The sequence below is a fragment of the Protopterus annectens genome, chromosome 8.part1 (assembly GCF_019279795.1).
Source record: "Protopterus annectens isolate FY-2018-M chromosome 8.part1, PAN1.0, whole genome shotgun sequence".
Taxonomy (NCBI): domain Eukaryota; kingdom Metazoa; phylum Chordata; order Ceratodontiformes; family Protopteridae; genus Protopterus; species Protopterus annectens.
Genome location: NC_056742.1, coordinates 445,224,248 through 445,236,112, shown reverse-complemented (window position 1 = coordinate 445,236,112; position 11,865 = coordinate 445,224,248).

The window sequence follows — 11,865 nt, the reverse complement described above, 5'->3', positions numbered from 1 at the left end:
ATTTAGTCTATCTTCATGTCTTTTCTAACTTTCCTTTTATGGAAGTAAGAAACAGCATCACTGTTTAATAATTCTGTTACTCTCGCATATTCTGTTAGCTTCTCTAAGAATTGTATTTAAGCCACTCTTTCTTCTACAGAACTAATGCATATTAACTTCAATATGTTGTCTATTCTGTGAATAACCATTTTGATTTGTTTATTACACATATATCACCATACTTGTCTTGCTGGACACTTACCAATGTGCATAAGATAGCTACAGAGAAAAGGCCGGTACTATAGTGGATACATTAGTCTTCATCATGAATACAAGACGTGCAACAAAATTTTGTCTTCATATGTTGTTAACAGGCATCTCTGTAAAAGTCTAAATCTGTTTTAGACTAGTAGTGAAAAATATTTACTACTGTTTGTCACTCAGAATCATCTCCTCTGTAGTTACAATTAGGGCAGTCACTGAGAAGTCTTGAAATAATTGTGTTATTACTACTCTTAGAAATTACATCTTCATATAGGTGTGCTGCTATGACTGATGAGTGCAGATAAGCCCTTGTAGAAAATAACATAGTACACCTTCTCTCATAACATTATAATGTCAAATAAGACAGGAGATGTTTGGCACACTGCAGTTAAGTACAGTCCACACTGTAAGTATCTGGACAGTGTCATGAGATAATTCTTTAAAAGGAGTTAAACCCTTTGGGGCAACAGCTAGAAAGAAAATTAACTTGCAAGTTCGTTATGCATCTTTCACTAATTTTATGGACTGTAATGGATTTCTTAAAATAGTTTATACATATATAAATTGCATCACCAAGAGTAAGATTTATGTGTTTTTTTTAATGGAAATAGCATTTTGCATTTGTTGTTCTGATATCTGCACATATTCTGAGTTGCACTGTGTTTGTTGGCTAAGATGATGCAATTATTGTTTTTTTTGTATTCCCGCAGGACTGAGACCAGTGGTTCCTCTATCCACACTCAACTGGTCTGTTCTTTCCATGGCCACAGGAACTGGGAATTCCCATGAAGATGAGAGCCCTATGGCCCATTTGTACCACCATGAGCTCATCCATTCATGGCAAGAGTCAGATGTTAAGGAGCATGCCAGTTTTGCTGATCTTACAGGACAGCCTGCCCTCTCCACAGGTGGAGTACCCCTTTCCCCTGCAATGGTTGTTCTGAGCTCTGCTGTTGCTGCCATCCCAGGGGAACTTTGTCTTTCCATGCTGAATTCTCCTTGGCTCACAGTGTGAGTGGACACAGCAGTGCAGAACTAATAGACTTAAGTTCCATGGGGTAAATGCCTAGTGCTCCCACTAGGTGTCACCCATGTGGTGAGTCAGAGTTGCCTCCCCACCCTCCAGATGACTGAGCTGACAGTAGATGCTCGCTCCCATCCTCCCCTGCCAGCCCCTACAGATGCCAGAGACATCATTCAAATTAGGGTCACCTGCGACTTAGTAAGAGCTTTATTTTTCTATATCATACAGTTGCTAGGGAGGTACAATCATTATTAATACCCAGTGCATTAGGCCACTCACTTTCGCTGGTATATGCTTCTTCATATTTTATCAAGCCTTTTTCTGCTTTACTTCTAATACGACAAGGTACCCTTCTCCATGGTTGACATAGGTTCATAGGTTCATAGGTTGGTACTAGGCTATCGGCTCTAGGGCCTATACAAGCCTAGCCATAACAATTCCCTGGATATTTCTTTCCACACTATTTACTTCTCTACCGACATTATTAACATACTACTCTGTGTAACTTGCAGCACAGTTATCTTTAGGACTACCAGTTAATGAATTCCATATCATCATTAGTCCCAGTTTTTCAGCAACTATATGATTTTAATACCTCCCAGTTTCTTTGACTACATAGTAAGTCTTGATTTTGGTGATCTTTGTTGTAATGACTATTTTGAATAATATTCTTGCTCAGTACTAGTTCTTCATCATTATATTTGATAATTTTGTACTACAGTCTTTTAGAAATGGTTTAGGATTTAAAATGAAGAATATATTTATATTACTTTTCATTGTGGCATTGGGTCTATGAGAACTCTGTAAAGTACATTCTGAATATAGTCTATGTTTCATTGCTGTTTTATCAGTGACACATCTTACTGCAGTTCCATAGTTGTCTGGATTCGTATTCCTCACAATCTGTTCTAAAAGAGTACTTTCACTTTCATCTTGATTTACTTTGTTTCCGTTATGATTGTGATTGCAACTCAGTTTTCTCAAGAAATTTACTTATCTGTCACTTATATGCAACTTGACAAAATGGCTATACATTCCACATGAAAAGCATTGTCTTTGCAAGGACAGTTGCTCCTTTCTTCCTAGGTCATTTTGTTCTCCTTTATAGCAGTCATCAACGTCTCTTCCCCATTAACCCATTCACTTTCGTCCTTCTTCCCAACATCTGAGTATAATGGGGGAGAAAGGTGAGAGCCAGAAATCACAGCTATCATCATGCAGTAATTGGAGAGTTTCTGTTTCATCGCTAGCTCTTCCCTGTAACCCAGCGTGCATGCTACCAAAGCATGGTCTGCAATACCAATCCAATAATGTATGCGTACTTCCACACATCTACTGAAATCTAGCTACAGCACTACTCAATGCTTGACAAGCCAGAGAAAAAGCTATCTGTGCAGATAGTGCCTTTCTTTAACACCTTGTCTCCAGTTACATCAGGTAGGTCAGTGGATTAGGCCACCTCCCTTCCCAAGATAAGTGAAATAGCATATCGATTGCTCCTGCCCAACCTTCCTGGCCACCTTCTTCAGCACCTGTTATATTGACTGATCCTGGATCATGTTAGTTGCATTCAGGTTTCATCCAATTGTGCCATAAAGTTACCTACAGGACAATTGTTTTGTGTGGAAACTACCCAATAGTTTCTGTACCTGGAACTGTTATTTGTTTTTTTTCTGCCCCTATCAATATTCCTGTGTGGAATTAGCTGCCTTCCTACCTTGGATATTTGACGTGTATTTCATGTTGGTGAATGTGTTTTTTATATATATTTCCTGTACTTCTGAAAACTCTAAAATCTGTGGTAGTCCATTTACTATCCAGTTACTTAAACTGTTAAGTGTGGTTCACCATGTGCCTTTCTTCTCAGTTTAAAAGGCAGACAGCTATGAATTATTTTGTCTTAATCTCACTATCTTTGACCAGTTGTCCACAATTTTTAGCCAACATGCATAATCTGATCTGGAATGTGCCTATTTTTTGTGAGATTCCCCAAAATTATTTTAGAATTGGTACATTTCAAACTGGATATGTTTCAATACCTTAAAATAATTGGTTAATTTGGCTTTAACATCCTAGTATTTGTTAGTACCTGATGCTGGTATAGAATACATATTAAGGAAAACTGTCTGTCTCCATGGGAAGTATTATCATTTTTTGATTTGAGGGAGGGTGGCCTAATGGTTAAGGTGCTTGCCTTATAAGCACAAGGTGCAGGGTTTGAGTCTCACAAGGGATAACTAGCTAGGCTTAAAATGGCTCATGAGGCCAGTTAGCTTAGTACTAGTCTATGAATCACTGTTAATATTAACTGCAGTCACATCATTTTAACATCTTTGCAGAAACTTGTGGCACTTTGGACCAAATTAACTTTTCTCATCGCTCATGTCATAATATAAAGTAAAGTAGGTTACTTCATAGACATTTTGGTTATCTGGCTAAATAAACTTATTTTACTAATACTTGGCTCTATGTTATTGTATGTTTTAGGCATATTTTGCAGGTGAGTGAGTGTGTGTGTGTGTGTGTGTGTGTGTGTGTGTGTGTGTGTGTGTGTGTGTGTGTGTGTGCATGCATGCACTCACTGGAATGTGTCTGTGTGTCTCTGTGTGTTCTTATAGGCTCAGTCTAATGAAAAAAGGCCATAGTATGTTATAATAATTTATGTTTCTTGATGCATAACAAAGAGCAATCTGATATTTCATTTTATTGTGTGCTTGGATTGCTTGTTGCAGTTTTCTGTTTACAAAATAAACTGTCATGAATAGGCTGGTTTAAAATTAAACAATACATATATTTTCCACACCTACTGCTAGTTATATAAAAGCTGATATGTTTAACATTGTTGAAATATTTCTGATTTTTGTTACTGAGGATCATGTGTCTGTGACAAATAAAGGCTTGTTGTTTTGGACCACTACCTGGGTTTCATGATTTTTGGAAATTATTGTGACTGAACACATCAATGAAGTTTTAAGACCACTAGTTTCTCTGTTTTTTTATTTTTTCCCCTCAACACTTGTGCTGGTGAGGTTGGAACTAGACAGATTCCTGTGCTTGTTCATTTTTTAAGTTTTCTGTATACATATACCATACAGGTGAAACAATATACTTTATCTGACTTGGCCCTTTTGGGGAAAAGTACAGCTAACCTGATGATTCATCTTTGTGTAGCATTTTTTTTTCAGGTGACTGACTTTCTAACATTAACTTTGCCATTAAAAACAAAGATAATGAACTGTGGGCTTAGATCAGACTTAAAATCAGACTTAAATAAACGAAAGAACCTGTCTTTACCGAAGCTTCTTATCATTTAAGTCAAAAATGTTTTCATTAGTTTAGACTTTCCACATCATCATAAAAGTACTATCCTGCACGACTTCCTGCAGACACTGAGTGACTGCACTGAGAATATTCAAAAGGAGGTCTACATAACATCAGAAAGTTGATTTATTGGGTGCAGATTTAATATAGGCATGATAATACACAGAAAGATGTTGCTGTGTTGACCTATGTTGTAATGTAATGAGAATGGTTCGAAATGTTTAAAAGACAGAAATTTACAAAATGACATTTATTGTTATTTATGTATAATATTTCTAAGATAATCCCACTGACTTTTCCATTTCAAATGAAGTTTAACATTCCAGGATCAAAAACTGTGGGACTAAAACAATATGTCAGTCATGAAACTATATGGGAGGAAATTGTACCAATCAGAGTTACACTAGTGATAAACCAATTAATAATGAATGGAGAGCATTACACATCATGGGTTCAACTGGATAACTTGGCTGTTCATGTTATGAGCCAATCAGTATATAGCATTCAACACAATGGTCCTTCATGGAACTGCAGTGTATCTTTCTTGGATCCTGTATCTGGACATCTTATGTTGGTTATCAACGTCTTCTTCTGGAAAGTATCTGCTGAGCCGTTTTTCAATCTTCGTGGTTGAATATAGCATGCTGGTCACAGGACTGCTTTTCAGGAAAGAATTAGTCAGTACGTTGTGTTCATCGTTGTACACACTAGAGCATAGTTGAGTGGACTGAGATTTATACAGAGGAAGGGCTATTAGACTTCATTTGTTAAGGTATGAAGACTGCTTTCATAGGAAAAATACAAAAGGAGAAAGTAATCAAACCAGTTTTGGTTTGTTTGCTTTTTCTTTATGTTCTTTTTGCCATTGTACCTGCTAACAGTCAAGTCTCCCCCAAATGTACTCAAGAACATTATTTCCTCCATGGTGGGGAAACCCAAAATAACAGAGGTGAAAGAAGTCCAGAGGGTCTGTCATTGAAATATCCAGGAGAGTTGCTTGTGTCCTTGCAGGCATCCCAGCTACGAGAACATTTTGAATGGCCTAACATCATCTTGTGAGCACAGGGATGAGCTCCCTATATCACAGCAGGGTCTTATAATGCCCTCCACACTCCATGAGTTCATGCTCTCTTGCACCTGCTTTTGGCAGCTACCAACAGATGGTGGCTTGGTGGCGCAAAGCCCCACAACCATAATACCGACACAATGCTAACCTACCTTTGAGGGTCTGTAGCAGTATTAATCTTGAACCCCACTCCAGATAAGTTGGGGTTTGGTTTAGAGTGTTATGAATTTAGCAATCAACATGGCTTCATTCTTTAACAAGTTGGAATGCACAAAGCATCTACTACTGAGATTAGGGTAAATCAACGATAGATGGTTTTGAACTCCAGTTAAACTGAGCTGGATAGATGGGTTTTTTTGAAGAGATGTACCATTTTTGTCCCTAAAATATAGTATGATATTTGGAAATGATCAAATATGGAACTATACAAGAACGGATGATGTCAAAATATTGATGAGGTACTTGGCACAAAATTCTGTGATCACCCTAGGCATTTTTGAGCCTCTCGCCCACCCCACCACCCCCATTTCACTACTTTGAGATGATGGTAGACTGCTAATTATGCGGTTACTTGTAGCTGAATTACTCTGCATTATCACATTTGTCAGTGTTTACCCCATGCTTTATGTTTTATTCTCTCTGCTAAGTTTATGTAGGAGTAGATGGGGTTTGTGTTACATGATCACATATTCTGAACAATCTGATTAAGAACCTTATTAACAGCCAAAACAAAGCAAAGTTCATAAATATATTAAAAAAATACAGGAACCAAGTACAATATAACATTTACTGAGAAAGCAAAAACATTTATAAGGTGTGAAATGTAGAAAAATAAAATTTAGAGGTGAATAACAAAATTGAATATGTATGTTGTGTAACTTTTGGAATAAAAGTAACACATTCCGTTCGTACAATGCTTGTTAATTTGTTTCCAGTAATAATATGGACTGAAGTCTTTATAAGTTCATAAGTAAATACTAGGCTATCAGTCTGTAACCTTACAAGCCTAGTCAATAAGCAGAAAAATGATTTAAACCCTGTACCTTTGTATCGGTGTACCAGTCCCACCCCTAGTATGTCAGTAGATTGTATGGGGGGCTGTCAAGCTCCTGATGTGAGTAAGTACTAGGAAGGATATATGCCAATATAATACTGATGTTATCAAATAGTGGGGAGGAGTTCTGGGGGTGCTGGTATGGATGAGAAATTGGGTGTCAAAACATCAGATTAGAAGGTGGATTCTTAAAGTCTGCACAATATAGCAGGATGGCAGGTTGGGTCGAAGGATAGGAATGGACCTGGTAACTAACCAGGAGACAATTAGCTGTGGCAGTGCCAAGCAGCCTGGAGATACGTTTTCAGACTGGATTTGAAAGTTTGCAGAGTCCCACACTACTTGACAGGTAGGCCAATGCTGTTCCAGAGTTTGGCAACAGACACTAAAAATAATGAGTCTCCATGTCTGTTGTTAGCTTTATACGTTTTAACTAGATATCTGTCTTTAGATCTGACATTCCTCATGGGGATGTACCATTGGCTATTGATATTAACTTTGCAGTTTGGTGGATAATTTTATAAGCTCTGTTTAGTTGGGTGTAGTTAATACAATTTGGAAGCTCTAGCCAGTTGAGTAACCTGAGAGGACTGCAGTGGTGTATACTGTTGGTAAAATTAGTGATCCTGTTACAACACTATTTATTTACCGGGAAAGTCTGATTTGGAACAAAGCCAGTTTTCAGCAGAAGCCCAGGGGGAAATGTTCCAGATGCATGTTTTTGTAACATGGGAGGAAACCGGAGCACCCAGAGGAAACCCACATGAATGCAGGGAGGACATGCAGACTCCACACAGCAGGCACCCCAGCCGAAAATTGAACCGGAGAACCTCTTGCTGTGAGGCAACAACGCTACCGCTGCACCACTGCGCCATCCTATTCTAGTTTGGTTAGCTGCAACACTGGTAGGTTGAAGAAGATGGCAGACAGATACAGATGAGTTGGTTGGAAGTATGCAAATGCTGTGGTCGTACACCTTGCCGTGTTTAATATGCCTAGCTTACAATGCATTTTCTGAACTACATATTGCATGGGGGTGATCAAATTTTAAATCATCATCTATGATGACCCTGAGAAGTTTGGTATGAGAGACCATGTCCGGTACCTTTTGAGAAGATTACATGTATGCTCAGTGTATCATTAGTACAGATCCTTGAGGAGAAAGGTGTCCATTTGGTCTTGCTCCCACCAGGGATTCCATGCAGACAAATGCTTCTCAGATTATGACTTATAACTGAAGAATAGTTGTGGCTGAGAAGACTAAGACAAAATGGTTGCATATTGTATTATGGTGGATTGCATGGCAGCAAATTCCATATTGTTGATAAATATATTGAAGAGGAAAGTGACACAGACTGAGCCTTGTAAAATTCCTACAGGAACTAGGGAGTATGTTGACAGTGCCTTGCCATTTGGCACACTATGTACAATGGGAGAAGTAGTTAGTGAACCATCATAAGGTGTGACATTTTAGTCCTACATCTGAAAGTTGGGCCACTAGGAGCTGGTGGGAGACTGTATCAAAAGCCTTTGATATGTCAATTAATAAGGATAAAACTAGGTTACCTTTAAATAAGGATAAAACTAGGTTACCTTTATTTTCACTAGGATTTATTGTATCTAATTAAGATAAGAGGACTCTCTCGGTGCTGCTTTGTAGACAGAACCCATGTTGTTTTGGATGTATTATTTTTTTATCTAGTAGGTATTTTAGCATTTGTGATTGGCTGCACTTTTCAATATTTTGATAGTGAGAAAGAATGACAGTGAATCTTTATAGCAATAACCCACGCATTACCCACACCCAGAAGTGGGTTATTGCTATTATACCATGACATTATTTAAGAAAAGAAACTATTACTTTTCTTAAATAATGGCATAGTATAATGCCTGTTTACTGCCCTTCCGCAGATGTCTGGCATCCGCGGCAGTTCTGATGTACTGCGTGCCTGCGCAATACATCAGAGCTGTGGGCAAAAGCAACGGAGAAAGCAAGATCTCCGTTGCTTTTTTTTAGTGTCTCGCTATGTTAAATGAGTTTAACATAGCGAGACAGTTAAAATAAGCAACGGACATCTCCGTTGCTTATTTTAAACTGTCTCGCTATGTTAAACTCATTTAACATAGCGAGACTAAAAGCAACGGAGATCTTGCTTTCTCCGTTGTTTTTAACACTGTCTCGCTATGTTAAATGGGTTTAACATATGAGACAGCTTTAAAATAAGCAACGGAGATCTCCGTTGCTTATTTTAAAGCTGTCTCGCTATGTTAAACCCATTTAACATAGCGAGACAGTGTTTAAAAAAACGAGTTATACTAATGGAAAAAAGTCCGGGCGACCGGACCTTTTTCCATTAGTATAACTCGATTTACAAAGGGCACGCTGGCCAATCAGCGTGCATGTTTTGGGGGGATCATGGTATAATATTATTTTTTTCATTTTTATTTGTTTACTGGGGTAGTGTGCGCTGATCTCAGTGGACCATTTGCAGGCACAGTCCAGGTGAATAGAATTATATGTTACAGCATTTAGTTCAAGAAGCAGTTTACAAAGTCAAAATATGGATGGAAAAATGGAATTATGCTTAGCGGAGCTTTATGGATAAGATGCAGCCATAATGACTGAGATGGCTTTCGCTGCAGGGATAGCAGCATATCGTTATATAGAGAGCTATGCCGACATTAAACGGGGAAAGTGAGAAGAGTTTCAGGAAATGATACTCTGAGGAGGAGACAGAGGAGTGGAGAGAGAGTCATGCAGAGGCAAGAGAAGTAGAAAGGGGAGAAGATTCAAAGATACAAACAGAAAAGTGAGGTAGGATGAATGAGACGCAGCAAGTGAAGGGATGAGATAAGAAAGGATGATATAGGGATAAAGGGGTGTGAGAGAGCTGCAGGGTTCATATAACATGACCTGAGTGAGTTCAGCTGCACTTTGCTTGGGTGAAGAGGTGTTCCTTGAGCTGTTATCTGACATCTGAGTACTTTTGGATATCTCTTATCGAAAGTGGAATGGAGTCCCATAGTTTAGGTGCTAGGATGAAGACTGCATGGTCAATGCAATCAAGTTTAGTTTTTGGAGTTAGTAGGGTGGGTTGAGATTGAGAGATGCCCCTGAGATTTTATATGGTAGGTTTAGTGAAAAGTTTATAAGTGACAGTTGAATATATCTCAGGAGAAAGGACTTTGGGAATCAGTGACCCTGGTAGGAGGTTGTCTCTCAAATGCACTGGGAACCATTTGGCTTTGTCAAAAGTTAAGCAGTGGTATTCATTAATGGGGGAGTTAGTAATAAGTCAGCAGATTTTATTGCAGATGGTTTGCAAAGTGGTGGCTTTTTCCTTTGAGGCAACAGCTATCATGGCAGTCCATATTTGAGTTGAGATAAGAGTGTTTCTTTGCCTATGGCAGCTTTGCCTGCCTTGGACAAAAGAAGTGATACATTGTTTGACCATAACAGTAGTGTGTTCATCTTTTTGCATGTGTCTTGAAAGTGTAGTTAAAAGCTAAGGGATTAGTCTAGCCAAATGCCAAGGTATTTGAAGGATGTGGTAGTTTCTATGGTGGTATTGTTAACATCTTTAATATTAAGGAAGCTGGGTGCTTTGGTATTTTTTGGTTGGTTCCAAATAGCACTGCATTTGTTTTTGAGGGACCGAGTTTAAGTTTCTGGCCTATTAGCCACTGGTTGAGGGTGTGGAGGTCAAAGAGCCGAGTTTGTATAAAGTGAAATTTGTTTGACCTCTAAATGACCATGTCTTCTGCATAAAGAATTAGAGGTATTTAGGCGTGATCAATAGGAGATTGTTGATAAATATGGAAAACAGCAAAGGGGTTAAAGTGGAACCCTGGGAGACTCCTTTCATAACAAGATCTTTTTCAGAGGTGGCAGTGCCTACGTTCACCTTGAAGGATCTATTGGTGAGGAAATCTACAAACCAAGGTTTAATGTCCATTTCAGTTAATTTGTCAAACAGTAAGTTATAACCAATTAGATCAAAGGCTTTTGTGAGGTCAATAAAGACTGTGCCTGTCTAGGTGCCTTTTTCCATTTCGGATAGGATGTCATCTGAGAGGGAGTAGGGAGCTGTTATAGTCCTGAGTTCAGTCCGGAATCCATGTTGCTTCCTGGATAGAAGATTATTTTGAAAAAATAAGCAATAATTTAGTTGCTGATAACTCTTTTTTCTAATATTTTACCTAACGTGGGAAGTATCGAGATAGGCCGGTATTATGAAGCAGTAGTTGGCTTGGGTAGTTTTGGAATAGGAGTGACTATTGCCATTTTCCATGAACTTATTAGTTAAGTAGAGCTTGTACATGTGACTGAGTGGGTGGAAGATGAAGAACTTACAAAGATGAATGAACCAAGGGGCTAGGTTATTTGAGCCTGGGGGAGTACCTATTTCTATTTGGTCCATTAGTGTTTCTGTCTCTTTGGTTCCAATCTTTTTGAACTGGAATAGCGGAATGAAAAGTGTGGGGGGGGTTGCCTGTGGGGTGGTAGGTTTGTATTGTTGATGTGTGTCAGGTTGCTGAACTCATTGAGGAAGTCAGCGCATGAGAGTTTGTTTGTGCTGGTGTTAGAGGGGTTCAGGGGAGTGGACTTGTGTTATTTTTTGACCAGTCAACAGGTTTATTTTTCTCCAGAATCTTTTGAGTTTAGCTAAAAGTGGGATTTCTTTGTTTTGGTAGTGGTTGTTTTTGTGTTTGCACATGGATTACTTGGCTAGGTAACACAGTAATGTATATTTGGCTTGGGAATCTGTGCAAGTGTTGCATTTCCAACTGTGCCATGCTTCATCATTTAATATGAGGAGGTTTTTGAGTTTGTTAGCTACCCCGTCCGGTTTATGAGGTTGAAGTAGCCTTTGTTCCAAGAGAAAGCATTTGTTCTGCAAGTGCAGTAGGGTAGTGGTAAGGTTGTTAGCTGCTTCATTGGGGCCTTTTACGGCAAGTAAGTGAGACCAATCAAGGGGGGCAAGTTGGTTTTTAATATTACTGATATTCTGAATGGTTTGGGGTCTAAATGTGTTAAGTTTGGGTTTATATTTTAATGTTAGATAATGTACTGAGGAAGTTATGGAACAGTGATCACTAAAGGAGGGTGCATGCATGGTGAGGTGAGATATCACTGTAGGATTATTAGTTATTACA